The 16896-nt window shown below is 37.4% G+C and overlaps 1 pseudogene; it reads left to right on the top strand.

Moving 5' to 3' along the window:
- Nucleotides 1–4414: 4414 nt before the first annotated feature.
- LOC150007203 (dnaJ homolog subfamily A member 1 pseudogene) lies at nt 4415–5318 on the top strand (annotated as a pseudogene).
- Nucleotides 5319–16896: the final 11578 nt, after the last annotated feature.

The raw sequence follows: 16896 nt of genomic DNA, 5'->3' as shown, positions 1-16896 counted from the left end.
TGGCTGTGCATATAGTTCTTCTCAACCTCTCTCTGTCTATTCCATTCCCTCCTACAATGTTTCTTAATTCCTATACCATCTCCCTCCCTCTCCCTCTTCCCCTTCCCTGCTGATTTCCCCCCAATATGCTCCCCATACCTAGTTCTTTTTCCACTCTCATTGCCTATTTAGTTTGCCTTTGTTTCAATTCCCTAGCTTCTGTTGTTGTTTCTTGTGATGCAGTTTTCATTTTAGTGTTCATAGTTTCGATCCTCCTTTTTCTAAACCAGTCCTTTTAACATCTCATATAACAGTGGTTTGGATCTAATGAACTCTTTCAGTTTTATTTTGTCCTGGAAACACTTTCTCTGCCCTTCTATTCTGAATGACAGATTCGCTGGATTAAGTATTCGTGGTTGTAGGTTTTTGATTTTCATTACTTTGAATATTTCTTGCCAGTCCCTTCTTGCCTGCAGGGTCTCCCTTGAGAAGTCAGCTGATAGTCTAATTGGGACCCCTTTGTACATGATTCTTTTCTTCTCTCTTGCTGCTTTTAAGATTCTCTCTTTATCTTTAACTTTTGACATTTTGATTATAATGTGTCTTGGAGTGGTTCTCCCTGGGTCAAGTTTTTCTGGAACTCTCTGTGCTTCCTGGACCCGTAAGTCTATTTCCTTCCCCAAGTTTGGGAAGTTCTGCTTTATTATATTTTCACTTAATTTTTCAATTTCTAGTTCTTCTTCTTCGCCCTCTGGCAATCCAATCATCCATATGTTGGATCTCTTATAGCTGTCCCAGAAGTTTCTGATCCTCTCATCATTTTCCTTGCTTCCCATTTCCTCTCTCTGCACTGGTTGACTGTTTGTTCCGTCTCTATGTTGTGGTTTGTTGATTTGAACTCTGGATTTTGTTTCCTCACCATCTGTCTCGTATGTGGTTTTGTTCCTTTCAGTATGATATTTTTCAATTCTTTCTCATCTTTTTCCAGATCTTTTGTTAATTCTGTAAGCCACCTGATAACAATGGCCCTGAACTGAGCCTCTGACAGGTTTCTTATTTGTTCATCTGTCAGGTTCTTCATCTGTTGCCTGGTAAGCTGCGCCACCGGGATTTCTATAGTTGTCTGCCTCATTTTGACAGATGCGTTTTGTTTTCTTGGGCCGGCTATAAGGGGCAGTGCATGTGTACTCATCACAACCCAGCGACCAGCGGTGATCCGCAACCTTTTTTGTCACGCTGTGGCCCTTTGTCGTCACAACCCAGCAACTGGCAGTGGTCCAGCAACCTTTCTTGCCGCGCTGTGGAACTTTGTTGTCACTGCCCAGCGACCAGTGGTGACCCGCAACCTATTTCGCAGCGCTGTGGCGCTTTGTGTGGGGGCGGGGGTCCAAGATGGATTCCCGCAGTTATTCTGCTAGGAGACCAGGATCCGGCCTCCTGCCCTCTGAGCCTCACTGTTCGGGGTGATGTGGTGGCTGCTTTTGCCAGCGTTGGGGTCGCAAGCTGCCGGGGTTAGACTGCAGCTGAGATTGCTCTCCCTGCCGCTGTCCCTGGTGCAACCGCAAACAGCACTGCCCCCTTTCGCTCTTCTTACCTGCCCAAAGGGCGCCGCTGGTTTATAACTTCATACATTGGGCTTCTGTGTAGCTAGTTATCTTTTGTTTTGAAGTAGTTGTATTCCTCTCTAGTTGTAGAAGAAGACCGAGCATGTCAGTCTAAGCCTCCATCTTGGCCGGAAGTCCAGGACTAGCCTTCATTCCTTCTTTGTCTTATTTAAGATCTGCTGTTAGGTCTGTAAGCATTTCTATAACCAAAGCTCTGAACTGTGCCTCAGAAAGATTTCCTATCTGCTGCTTCATTAGATTAGATATTTGGTGGCTGGTCACCTGTGTCACTGGGATCTCTATCATGATCTGTGTCGTCCTGACAGTTTTGTGTTTACCTTTGCTTCCTGGTTGGGGCTATCACACCTCCTATGCTATAGGGAGTGGAGTCCCATGCACTTGCCACTGCCGGGTGATCCTTCCCATCACACTGGCATTTTGTGTGGGGGCAGGGATCCAAGATGGGTTTCTACAGTTCACTCTCCACTGAGAGACCAGGAACCTCCTCCCCCGTCCCCATGCCCTCCTGCCCTCACAGTCCGAGGCAATGTGGGTCTGCCTTCCCTGGCATTGGAATTGTGAGCTGACAGGATTGGTCTGCAGCTGGGGGTGCTCCCCAGTCGTTTCTCGCTTCCCTTAAATATGGGTTTCTGTGCTTACCACCATCCTGCCACCATTGCCGCTGCCACCACTGCCAGCATAGCTTGATCTCTCCACCCCGGCTTCACCCCTCCTACCAGTCCAGATGAGTACCACTTCTTTATAACTTCATATGTTGGACTTCCATGTAGCTTTATTTTCTGGAACTTCTGGTTATTTCTGGTTTTGCGGTAGTTGTATTCCTTCTTAGTTGTAAAGGGAGATGGAGCGTGGCGGTGTAGGCCTTCATCTTGGTCGGAAGTCTGTATTAGCATATCTTGGTGTACTCACTGCTGTAAGTGACAGTTGACTCTTTCTCTCTTTAATATTAACACTTAAAGCCTCAATTTAGATAGTTTTTCAGTTTTCTTTGTTCTGTGAACAATTATTCTGAGTTGGAGATCAATCAAGAATAGGCTATCTATGAGTATAGGTTTCTCAATCATTAGTATGAACTCAAAAAGCGTTTTCACTAGACTCAATTCTGATTATTTGCAAATCAAAATAGCCAAGAGTTTCTGGATTAGTAAACTGAGCCAGCTTCTTGAATGTCTAATGAAATTTGATCTATCAGCAGACAAGACAGGAGTAGATACCAACTGAGTACCCGGCCCATGATCATGCCTTCTGAAGTTTTAAAATAACAGCTTTATTGAGATATAATTCACACACCATAAAGTTCATCCATTTAAAGTACACACTTGAGTGTTTTTATTATATTCACAGAGTTATGCAGTCATAATCACAATATAATTCCTAAATATTTTTTATTATACCCAAAAGAAGCCTCGAACCATTAGCAACCATTTTCCATTTCCCTTATCCCTTAGTAACTACAAATGATCTTTATGTTTGCATTGATTGGCCCATTCTGGACATTTCATGTAAATGGAATCATAAAATATGTGCTTTTTTGTGATTGTTTTTTTTTTCAATTAGCATAATGCTTTCAAGCTCATCCATTTTGTAGTATCAATATTTCTTCTTTTTTATGACTAAATAATATTCTATTGTATGGATATAATAATTTTGTTTGTCTATTTATTCCATTTATCAGCTAATGAACATTTAGGTTGTTGTCATTTTTTGACTATTTGAATAATGTTGCTACGACATTCAGATACACATTTTTATGTGGATATATGTTTTTGGTACTCTTGAGTAAGTACCTAGGAGGGAAATTGTGGGTTATATGGTAACCCTATGTTCAACAGTTTGAGGAGCTGTCAAAGGGGCTGTACCATTTTACAATCCCACCAGTAATGTTCAAGGAGTTCAATTTCTTTCCAGCTTTGCTAACACTTGTTATTGTCTGTCTTGTCTTTTAAAAAAATTATAGCCATCCTAGTGGATGCAAAGGGGTATCTAAATAATATTTTGATTTCTGTCCTTTAATGACCTGTATTGTGGGGCATCTTTTCATGTACATAATGGCAATTTGTGTATCTTCTTTGGAGAAATGCTTATTCAGATTCTTTGCTAATATTTTAATTAGGTTACTAGTCATTTTATTGTTGAATTATAAAACTTCTTTTTACATTTTGGACAAAAGTCACTTATCAGTTATATGACATTTTAAAATAAGATATCTTTCAAATATTTTCTCCTATTTTGTACGATATTTTTGAAGGAACTTTTTTGTTGTCTTCTGGAGTCAAGTTTGCTATTGAGGAGTCTGGTGCTATTGTAATTTTTTTCCTTTTTAGAAGACGTGTTCTCTCTCTCAAATTTTAGGACTATTATTTTTTCTTTAGTGTATATTAATTTTTGGATAATGTACATTAATAATGGTAATTTAGGGAACTTTCCAGAACACTAGGTGAGAAGTGGAGGAACGGCAGCTTTGGGCGCTGCGCGCATTAACGCGCACTTTCCCTCTCCTCCACACCTGCCTCGGCCAGCTCACCGGCTGTAAAAAATGGTGAAAGAAACCACTTACTATGACGTTTTGGGGGTCAAACCCAATGCCACCCAAGAAGAATTGAAGAAGGCCTACAGGAAACTGGCCTTGAAGTACCACCCTGATAAGAATCCAAATGAAGGAGAGAAGGTAAAAATGTTGTGCATCAGTTCTCAGTAACCTTAGAAGATTTATATAATGATGCCACAAGAAAACTAGCTCTGCAAAAGAATGTGATTTGTGACAAATGTGAAGACCGAGTGGTAAGAAATGAGCAGTAGAGTGCTGTCCCAATTGCCGAGGTACCGGGATGCAAATAAGAATTCATCAGATAGGACCTGGAATGGTTCAGCAAATTCAGTCTGTGTGCATAGAATGCCAGGGCCACGGGGAACGGATCAGTCCTAAAGATAGATGTAAAAGCTGCAACGGAAGGAAGATAGTTCTAGAGAAGAAGATTCTAGAAGTTCATATTGACAAAGGAATGAAAGATGGCCAGAAGATAACATTCCATGGTGAAGGAGACCAAGAACCAGGACTAGAGCCAGGAGATATTATCATTGTTTTAGATCAGAAGGACCATGCTGTTTTCACTCGGCGCGGAGAAGACCTTTTCATGTGTATGGACATACAGCTGGTTGAAGCATTGTGTGGCTTTCAAAAGCCAATAGCTACTCTTGACAACCGAACAATAGTCATCACTTCTCATCCAGGTCAAATTGTCAAGCATGGAGATATCAAGTGTGTGCTAAATGAAGGCATGCCAATTTATTGTAGGCCATATGAAAAGGGTCGCCTAATCATCGAATTTAAGGTAAACTTTCCTGAGAATGGCTTTCTCTCTCCTGATAAACTCTCTTTGCTGGAAAAGCTCCTACCTGAAAGGAAGGAAGTAGAAGAGACTGATGAAATGGACCAGGTAGAACTGGTGGACTTTGATCCAAATCAAGAAAGACGGCGCCATTACAATGGAGAAGCATGTGAGGATGATGAACATCATCCTAGGGGTGGTGTTCAGTGTCAGACCTCTTAATGGGGCCAGTGAATAGCACTGCTGGCATTTTATATACAGTAGTGAATAAGTGAAGGACTATAATCATAATATGCTCACTACTTGCTATTGTTTTTGTTTTAATATTCAACTATAGTAGTGTTTTAAAAGTTAAATGAAGAATAAACTCAAAATATAAAAGCTCTGACTTTTCCCTGTATGTATGGTGACTTAAGTGTGCAAGATAAGTTCAATACCTGTAAAAACTATTTTAAAAAAATTTTCCCCTAGTATTTGTTAGGCCATACTTTGTAATTAATTTCATCTATGGAATAGCTTAGACTGAAATGCTAGGTATATGTATTGACTGGTGTATGACCCTTAATTGTTAAGCTCTGAAGTTAAAATTCTGTATTTAACTGGCAGTCAGACAAAAAAATTTATAGAGAAGTGTTAGTTTGTATAGTTGTATTAAGTGGGATTCATTGTAGTGCCTCTGTATTTAATGCCTCAACTGTTATTGAAGATGGCATGCCATATAATTTAACCTGTGGTATCAGTGATAGAAATGATACCTTTCTGAAGGAGGGGTTTATCATAATAAGCTGCTTCTTGAGGGGGCTTGCACCTGTAGAATTGCATTCCCTTCTGCAGTGCCGTCTTTTTATATATAATTATATCGATCTTTGGTTACATTTTTTTTCCTTCTCTTTGGACCATAAGCCTTAGAGTAGTGACTTCTGGAGCAACCTAACTTAGAAATTGAGTGATGAGACCTTTACATGAAAAAGTAATTTGCATGTATGACATAGGAAAGTGTTTTTTTTTTTCTTTTCTTTTCTTTTTTTTAGGTATGTTACAGGCTTACTTTAAACCATTTAACTTATGCTCCAAAGTAACTGTAATTAAATGTTGGTAGTATAGCAAATTATGAATAGCTTTAATTGTGTGTTTAAAAGTCATGTTCACAAGCTTAAGTCTGGATACCAGAATTTAAGCAATTCTTGAAATGTATGAATGTCTCCTTAATATACTGATTACAAAGCAAAATAAATAAATAAATAAATAATGGTAATTTAAAAATCCATTGTGTTGGGAATACATTTTTATTATGATAATTTCCAAATATATGTAAAAACAAAGAGAATAATGTAATGAACATCTCTATATAGGTACCTGGATTAAATAATTATAACTATTTTGCCACCCTTGTTTTATCCATCTGTTTCTTTGAAAATGTGTAAATGCTTTTCTGGAATATAAAAGGTAATACAAGACCTATTATTTTATCCATAAGTCCTACCACATGCATCTCCAAAAGATGAATTTTCTCTTAACATATTTATGATGTCATTATAACCTCTATAAAAATAAATAATAGTGTCTTAATATTATCAAATTTTTCATTTATAGTCACATTTCTTCTAATGTTTAAAAATTTTATTTACAACTAGATGACATAGTTTATTCAATCATTCCCCTATTGATAGACATCTGGATTATTTTCAGTCTTTTATTATTACAAATAACTCTATAATAAATATCCTTGTGCATGTGTCATCTGGCATATTTGCAAGTATTTATTTTGGATAAAATCCTAGAGTATGATTGCTTGGTCTAATGGTAAATGCATGCATATTTTGTTAGATATAGCCCAGTATCCTTACTTGAGTGTTGTATAATTTTGTATTCCCTTGGTGCATACATTAATCTAGAAACACATGTCCTTCACTTCTCTCTCTTCTCTTATCTCACTCTTTGGAATTCATAGTATTTGGGTATTTTCCCTTCTATCATGATCCTTTAATTTTGTCATGCCCCTCACTCCTCTATTTTTCTTTTCTTTTTTTTTTTTTTTTTTTACTTTTTTATTTTTTGGGAGAATTTTCTCCACTTCATCTTTAAACCTGTCTACCAGATTTTAATTGCAGCTGTCATATTTTAATTTTTATAAGCAGTTGGTTTTGTTTTCAAAATGCTCTATTTATAGCCTCCTATTCTTGTTCTTGGGAGTTAACTTAATTTCAATCAATAATTTATTTAATAATAATAATTAAGTGCAAATTATTATGTCTCAGGAATTATTCTAGGTACCATAGAATTAACAGCAAATAAACAGTTAAAATCTCTGTCCTCAAGGAGCTCACAATAAAATGGTGGGAGGTCATACACATAAATATTCAATGTGTCAGATATGCAATAAAAATACAAGTGGAGTAAAGGAGGACTGACAATGACTGGAAGAGGAGCTGCTGTGTTACATGGCGTAGTCAAGAAAGGCTTCACTGATCAGCTGATATTTGCAAACAGAGTAGAAAAAAGGAGGAAGTAAGAAGTGATATGGGGGAAAGAGCTTTGTAGGCAGAGGGAACTGAAAGTAGAAAGGCCATGAAGCAGGGATATAGAAAGTTTAAAGGAAATCAGAGACCAGTATGGCAAGAGCAGAATCAGCAAGGAGGAAAGTGATCAGAGATAATATCAGAGAGAAAGAAAGCGTGTGAGGTTTTGGAATATTGTGATCATAGGGATGGCATGATCTGACTTACACTTAAAAATATTCTAGCACCCTCACAGCCAATCATCCTGAGGGTCAGTCCCACCCCCTGAGGTGCCAATAGCAATCAAGGCTCATCTACAAATAGGGGGTATATATGACCCACATAGGAGACACTCCTGGAACACTGGCTCAGGTGACCAGGGAAACTGCACTAGTGGGCCCTACAGGACCCACTGCATAAGACCACCTTGCCAAGGCTGGGACACATAGAAGATTTACCTAATATAGAGAAACACACACACAGCATTAGTCAAAATGAGGAAACAAAGAAACAAGTCCCAAATGAAAGAATAGGAGAAAACTCCAGGAAGAGAACTAAATGAAATGAAATCAAGCGATCTACATATAGAGTTAAAAACACTTGTTATAATGATGTGCAATGAACTTACGGGAAAATGAGATGAACTCAAAGATAACTTCAACAAAATGATAATAAGTATTTAAAAGGACACAGAAACCATTAAAAAAAAAGTCAGAAGTGAATGCAATAGCTGAAATGAAGAATATACTAAAATAAATCAATAGCAGATTAGATGAAGTAGAGGATCAAATCAGTGATTTGGAAGACTAGATAGAGGAAAACTCCTAGTCTGAAAAACAAAAAGAATCCAAGAAATGAGGATAATTTAAGGAACCTCTGGGATGAAATCAAGCATACCAACATTTGCATCATTAGAGTACCAGAAGGAGAGGAGAAAGAGCAAGAAATTAAAAACCCATTTTAAGACGTAATGGCTGAAAATTTACTTCCTTAGCCTGGCGAAGGAAATAGACATACAAGTGCAGGAATAATAAAGAGTACCAAACAAGATGAACTCGAAGAGGCCCACATTAAGAAACATTATAATTAAAATGCCAAAAGTTAAAGACAAAGAATCTTAAAAGCAGCAAAAGAAAAGCAGCTATTAAGTGCACTCTCGTAAGACCAGCACCTGATTTCTCAAAGAAACTTTGGATGCCAGAAGGGAATGGCAAGAAATATTCAAAGTGATGAAAAGCAAGGACCTACAACCAAAATTACTCTACCTAGTAAAGCTATCATTTAGAATCAAAGAACAGATAAAGAGCTTCCCAGAAAGGAAAAGCTAAAGGACTTTATCACCACCAAGCCAGTATTAAAAGAAATGTTAAAGGGACTTATTTAAGAAGAAGGGGGGAAAAGGTATAAATATGAATAATAAAATGGCAATAATTACATATTTATCAATAATCAGTTAAATGTAAATGTATTGAATACTCCAATCAAAAGATATAGGGTGGCTGAATAGATAAGAAAACAAGACCCATACAGATGCTGTCTACAAGAGACATACTTCAGATCAAAGAACACACACAGCCTGAAAGTAAAGGGATTAAAAAAAAAAAAAATCTCATCGAAACAGAAATGTAAAAAAGCTAGGGTAGCAATACCTATATCACACCAAGTACACTTTAAAACAGAGGCTATAACAAGAGACAATGATGGACATTTAATAATGATGAAAGGATCAGTCCAACAAGAGGATATAACCCTTATAAACATTTATGCACCCAACATGGGAGCACATAAATATGTAAAGCACATAGTGACAGACATAAAGGAAGAGGTTTGCTGTAATACAGTGATTGTAGGGGACTGTAACACCTCATTGACATCAACAGATATATCATTCAGACAGAAAATCCACATGGAAATAACAGCCTTAAGTGACACATTAGACCAGATGGATTTAATTGGTATTTTTAGAGCACTTCACCCCAAAGCAGTAGAATATTCATTCTTTTCAAGTGCACATGGAACATTTTACAGTTAGACCACATGTTAGGACACAAAACAAGTCTCAATAAATTTAAGAAGATCGAAATGATATCAAGCAACTTCTCCAACCACATGGTATGAAACTAGAAATTAATTACAAGAAAAAAACTCAAAACCATTTAAACACATAGAGGCTAAATAACATGCTACTAAATAATGACTGGGTTAACAATGAGATTAAGAAAGAAGTCAGTAGTACCTTGAGCCAAATGAAAATGCAAACACAACAACACAGCATGTATGGCACACAGTGAATGTAGTTCTAAGAGGTAAATTCATAGCAATAATTTGAACCTCAAGAAACAATATAATTCTTAAATAATGTCTAACTTTACACATAAAGGAACTAGAAACAGAATAACAAAGAAAGTCCAAAGTGAGCACAGGAGGATTTATAGATATCAGAGCAGAAAGAATCAAAATAGAGCCCCAAAATGCAAAAGTTCAAGGAAAAATAGAGCTGGTTTTTTAAATAGATTAAAAAATTGATAAACCTTTAACCAGGCTCATCAAGAAAAAGAAAAAAAAACAAAAAAAAAAACAAAAGAGAAAGGACCCAAACAGGGAGAAGTGAAAATTTACACCACAGAAATGCAGAATATATAAGAAAATATCACAAACAATTATATGCCAACAAATTGGACAATCTGGAGGAAATGGATAAATTCCTAGAAACATACAACCTCCCAAAACTGATGAAAAAGAAACAGAAAATCTGAATTTACTGATAACAGCTAATGAAATTGAATCAGTAATCAAAAAAACAAACAAACAAACAAAAAACAAATAGCAGTCCTGGACCAGATGGTTTTACAGATAAATTTTATCAAACATTTAAAGAAGAGTTAACACCTATACTTCTCAAACTATTCCAAAAAATTCAAGAGGAGGGAAGTCTCCCAAGCTCACTTTACAAGGCCACCATTATCCTGATTCCAAAACCAGAAAAAGCATTACCCCCGACCCCCCCAAAAACCATTATACACACACACACACCAGTAGTCCTGGTGAACATAGATACAAAAACATAGTAAACTGAAATCAGAAAAATATTTTAAAAAATCATATGCCATGATCCAGTGGGATTTATTCCTGGGATGCAAGGATGTTTCAGTATCTGCAAAATAACGTGGTACACCACATTTAAAATGAAGGATAAAAATCATATAATCATATCAATAGATGCATAAAAAGCATTTGACAAAATCTAGCACCCATTTATGACAAAACTCTCAGCAAAATAGGAGTAGAGGGAATGGACCTCAACATAATAAAGTCCATATATGAAAAATCCACAGCTACCATCATAATCAACAGGGAAAAGTTGAAAGTATTTTCCTTAAGATCAAGGAAAAGACAAAGATGTCCACTTTCACCATTTTTATTTATCATAATATTGAAAGTTCTAATGACAGCAACCAGATACCCCCAAATAAAAACAAATAAAAAGGCATCCAAATTGGAAAGGAAGAAGTAAAGCTGCCATTATTTGCTGACATATATAGAATCCTGTATAGAGAGAACCCTAAAGAACCCACCGAAGAACTATTAGCACTGTTAAATGAATTCAGTAATGTATCAGAATACAAAATTAATATTTAGAAAATGGTTGTATTTTTATACACAAATAACAAACTAGCAGAAATTAAAATTAAGAAAACAATATCATTTATACTTACATCAAAAGAAAATACCTAGGAATAAATTTAACCAAGGAGGTAAAAGACCTATACTTGAAAAATTATAAACATTGAAGAAAGAAATTGAAGAAGATACAAATCAATGGAAGCATATATAGTACTCATGCATAAGAAGATTTAACATTGTTAAAATGTCCATACTACCCAAAGCAACCTATAGATTCAATGCAATCTGTATCAAAATACCAGTTGTGTGTTTCATAGAACTAGAACAAATAATTCTAAAATGTATATGGAACCACAAAAGACCTTGAATAGCCACATCAATCTTGAGAAAGAAAAACAAAGTTGGAGATAATCACACTACCTGGTATTAAACTATACTATTATAAAAGGCTATAGTAATGAGAACAGCCTGGTACTTACATAAGAACTGATGCATAGATCAGTGGAACAGAATAGAGAACGTGCATACAGGGTGTCGCAAAAAAAAAAAAAAAAAAGTATCCACACTTCAATAGCTGGTAACTTGCTGAATTTTTTGTTTGTTTGTTTTAGATTTAACCATTGAGAAATAATGGCTGAAACCAGATTAAGTTTTGAACAAAGGATGTTTATTTTAAAGTGCTACTGGAAGTACAAAGACGTGGGAGAAGTTCAGAGACAGGACTGACTGTGGTGCGGCATATCCGCGCGTGGATTGATCGGCCCTTTCTTTTTTGCAGATACTGTAACTGGTGCCACTTACTTGAACTTATTGCAGGAATCAGCCATGCCACACATTTATGAAGATTTTCATGATGGGGACTTTTATTTGCAACAAGAGGGAGTGCCTCCACATTGTCGTCGTGATGTAAGGGCCTACCTTAATGAGAACCTGCCAAACGGATGGATCCGGCAAAGAGGTCCTATAGATTACCCTGCGCATTCACCAGAGCTCACACTACTAGACGTTTTCTTTGGGGACTTCTCAGGAATAACGTTTATGCTAAAAAACCTGAAACCATTGATGAATTACAAGTAGCCATTGAAAGAGAATGTACCCAAATACCAAATGAAATGGTTCTAGCAATATCTAGACCAGAATGGTCATCAGTTTGAAAACAGGTGCTAAATATATAAAAAAGTATATTTATGTAGTTTATTGTGAATGTTGAAAAGGAACTGTATGCTAATAAATACAGACTTTATAATCATTAAAATGTGGATATATATATTTTGCAACACCCTGTATAAATTCACACCTACATGGTAAACTAATATATGACAAAGGAGGCAAGAATATACAATGGGGTAAAGACGGTTTATTCAATAAATGGCATTGGGAAACCTGGACCAATACATACAAAAGAAAAGGAAACCAGACCACTTTCTTATACCATAGCAAGAATAAACTCAAAATAGATTATTAGAGACTTACATGTAAGACTCAAAACTCTAAAACTAGAAGAAAATGTAAGCAGTAAATAAACTCGTTGACATTGTTCTTAGTAATTTTAAAAAAAATCTGTTGCCTCAGGTGAGGGAAACAAATGGGACTACATCAAACTAGAAACTTTTTGCACAAACAAAAAGACAACACACTGAATAGAAGATATTCAGCAATCATACATCTGATAAAAGGGATTAATATCCAAAATTTATAAAGAATTCATACAATTTAGCACCATAAAAACCAAACCATCCAATTAAAAAATGGTCAAAGGACCTGAATAGACACTTCTCTGAAGAGGACACACAGATGGCCAATAGATACAAAAAGATTCTTAACATCATTAATAATCAGAGAAATGCAACTTAAAACCACAACGAGATATCACCTCACACCTGTCACAATAGTGATCATCAATAAATAAACAAACAAGTGCTGGTGAGGATGTGGGAAAAAGGGAACCCTTGTGCACTATTGGTGGGAATGCAGACTGGTGCAGCCACTATGGAAAACATTATGGAGGTTCCTTAAAAATTAAAAATAGAACTACCTTATGACCCAGCAATTCCACTTCTGGATATTTATCTGAAGAAAACCAAAAACTAATTTAAAAAGATATATGCATCCCTATAGTTGCAGCATTTTTTACAATAGCCAAGATAAGGAAGCAACCTAAGTGTCCATATATACACAATGGAATATTACTTGGACATAAAAAAGAATGAAATCTTACCAGTCGCAACAACATAGATGGACCTAGAGGGTATTATGTTAAGTTTAATAAGTCAGACATAAAAAGACAGATACCATATAATTTCACTTACGTGTGGAATCTAAAAACCAAATATAAAGAATAGATACAGAGAACAAACTGATTATTGACAGATGGGAGGGGGTTTGGGTGGTTGGTGAAAATGGTGAAGGGGTTGAGAAGTAGAAATTGGCAGTTACAGAATAGCCATGGGGATGTAAAGTACAGCATAGGGAATATAGTCAATAACATTGTAATAACTATGTGTGGTGTCAGCTATTAGATTTATTGGGGGGATAACTTTGTAAGTTATGCAAATGTCTAACTACTATGCTGTACACCTGAAACTAAGATGATGTTGAATGTCAACTATAATTATAAAATAAGATCTCACTCTGGCTACCTTGTGGAGAATAGGTCATAGAAAGGGAGTGGTGGAAATGGAAGGAATAGATGGGAGGCTGTTGCAGTAGTGCAGATGAGAGGTATAGGTGACTCACACCTGAATAACAGAGTAAGAAGTGGCCGGATTCTAAATATATTTTAAAAGAAGAGCTGATAAGACTTGATTGCACAACAAGGGCCAAAGTCTGACTGCATTGGATTCAAAGGGGGATTGAATTAGAGGAATTGAACACAGCCAGTATAGGTGTTCTTTTGTGGGTTTTGCTGAAAGGGTGACAGGATGATACAGTAATAGCTAGAGGTGTATATGAGTTGAGGGTGTTATCACCTTCTCTTTTTTCCCCTCTTCCCTCGCCTCCTCCTCCTTCGGAACAGGAGAGAACCATTGACTTAAGGGGGATGACTGAGGATGCCGTATAGGGAGTGGGCAATTACAGCACATCTGTTCTTGCATAGGTAGAGGGGATGGTGGAATCCAGTAAACATCGAACAAGTTGGCCTTGGAGTGAAGCTAGGATCACTCATCCATTTTTAATGGGAGTAAACGCAGAGTATAAGGATATAGATGCAGGTAGACTATGAGATTTGGAAGTAGTAGCATGTAGAAGATCTTTTCCAAGTATTTCAATTGGTGAAATAAGAAGCAGGAACATCAACTGAGGGTAAGGATGGAGATGGAAGTTGCACGTTTGAGGGAAAGGAGGTTTGAAATATTAACCTACAAAAATATGAGTGAAAAAGAAGTGTTTTGGTGCTGCAGATCAGCTTTAAAGTCCCATGTGGTGTTACTAATCACAAGCTTTAAGTAAGGCTGGTCAGCATGGTTGCCTGTATTTTTCTCCAGCCATGTTCAGCTGCATAGGCACATATGTGGAGTAGACAGAACCGGGGTTTGCCTGAGAGAGTATGGCAAAATGAGAGAGGTGAGCATGCATGCAGAATTGTAATAAAGGATCCGGGGACAGGTGGCTTGAGGAAAGGATTGTTGGAAGAGGGCCATTTGAGGAACTGAGCAGTCAGGGTATTGAATAGATCATCTACATATTGACACTGCCAAGTGTTATGACTGGAATAGTCTTGAAGAAAATGACCACAAGTTAGATGCTATAATCTTCATGGAATGAAGGGAAGTGACCAGAGATGTGGAGAAGTCTAATTAAGATGGTGGATAATAGAGTGTTCAGACTTGAACTTCAGAGGAATTGAGGGGTATTTGGGAGGAGACACAGAGGAGACTGGACATGGTGATGAGGAGCAGAAGGGTGACCCTTCTTCCCTCCAGGCTCTCTGGTATGGGAGATAAAACAGCCACCATTTGTATAGAGCACTTGAGAAGTTATAGCTTCAGGAAAAGCTTTGTGTCTCTGAAGACCAGCAAGTAAAGGGAATTTTCAGAAAAGAAGTCGAGGATGTAGGGGTTTTGCTGGTGATTGAGGTTGTATCTAATCTTAGATTCCAGAAGTTTTGGTGGAGGCTTAGTGGTAGGGAACAGAATGTGGTTTGGTCAGCTTAAGGATATGTAGAGCCATTGGGCTGAAATTCTGGTCTTGTTCTTTTTAAGTCACCAGGGGATATAGGCTCAGGCCTAAAGATAGTAGAATTTTAGGGGGGCAGTTTCTGCCTTGAATACTGAGCTCTGTGGGATCTTTCTTCAGCCCCACCTATGGTGTTATGGAAGCTCCTGAGAAGGGGAAGTTCTTACAGGGAGCATAAGGAACTCTGATGGAGCCCTGTTTACTCAAGCGAATGGTGCTACCTATGCTAGGGCCAAGACAGGGTCCCTGGGAGGAGATGGAGTGCTGTTAGGCGTCTTAGCAGTATCATCTCCTATATATATGAGGATATCATATGTAGTGTGGCTTGTTGTTTGTTTGTTGTTTTCTGTTTCCTAGACTGTCTGTTCTTCAAGATTTCTTTTTCCTGTTTGTTTTGAAGACCTCAGGGAAGAGTACAAATGGAAACTGATAAACTACATTTCTATAAACATAAAAATTATAAATAGAGCTAACAAATTATTAATGTAATATATCCTACTCTTCAACCTTGACAACTATACCTTCATAAAAGCTTGGAAAGTCAGGCTCAAATATATTGTGGTAATCGTATTACAATGTACAGGGAGGGAAAAAGTAGGTTTGCAGTTGTTTGAATGGAAAATAATACAACAATTAATAAATAATAATAGAAGAATAAACTGTTTTGCATACTCACAACTGTAAACCTACTTTTTCTTGTATAATGTAGCAAATCAACATGTTGCACTCTTTAAACTTGCACAATGTTATATGTCAGTTATATCTCAATTAAAAATATCAAATTAAGAATTCTTTGGTGGAGGGACTGGGGACTAATCTTTCAGGTCAGACCTCTACTGGAGCCCACATGTTTTCAGAACTATGAGGTCTGTCTGGAAAAAGTCTAGTCATTGTTCATATAACAAGAATGGTTTGCATGACATCGATGTAACCTGGCTCAAGAAGAGTGGACTGGAATGCACATACATGAGTAATAATGACTTCACTGTACTAGTCAGTGGGGGAGGCAGATTCTGTTGAGTGAGTATGTGTACTGTGTGGCTGTCACATTCAAAATGACTGAGCAAGTAGAGCAATAAATCTTCATCCAATTTTGTGTGAAGCTTGAACATTTCTCCATGGAAACTGTTGGGTGATTCAGAAGGCTGCAGCTGTGGGCAACTGGTGATTGGCAGCTTCATCAATGACAACACACCCGCTTGTGCATCCCGTCTCACAGTTTTTTGGCGAACCATCAAATCATCCATGTGACTTAGCCCCGCTACAGCCCAGATGTGCCACTTTTCCAAGGTGCCTACTTTGAAGGGAACTGAGGTGTCATTGTCCTATGTACAGTGTTTCTTGTATCTTTAATAAATGTCTCTTTTTCATATTACATGGCTGGATACCTTCCGGACAGACCTCGTATATCCCTACACTCAGTCATGCCTGGTCCTCATAGTTAGAGTTCCTCTAGAGACTGCACCTCCAGTCTTCCACCTGAGTGCTTTATGGCCAGTCCCCGGGTTACTCTAGTTTGGGTTGCAGATCTGGACATCTGTCTACTTCTCTGCCTAACTTCTATCTGGTCCTTTTGCTTTCATCCCCACCTGAACTCTGCCCCATGCCCCTAAATAAACTTGTCCATTCTGCTTTGATTTGACTTGCTTCTGGGTCCCACACCTC

This window comes from Furipterus horrens, unplaced genomic scaffold, assembly GCF_987537825.1.
Source record: "Furipterus horrens unplaced genomic scaffold, mFurHor1.1.pri manual_scaffold_6, whole genome shotgun sequence".
In the NCBI taxonomy this organism is placed as follows: Eukaryota; Metazoa; Chordata; class Mammalia; order Chiroptera; family Furipteridae; genus Furipterus; species Furipterus horrens.
This window is presented reverse-complemented; position numbering and strand designations above follow the sequence as displayed.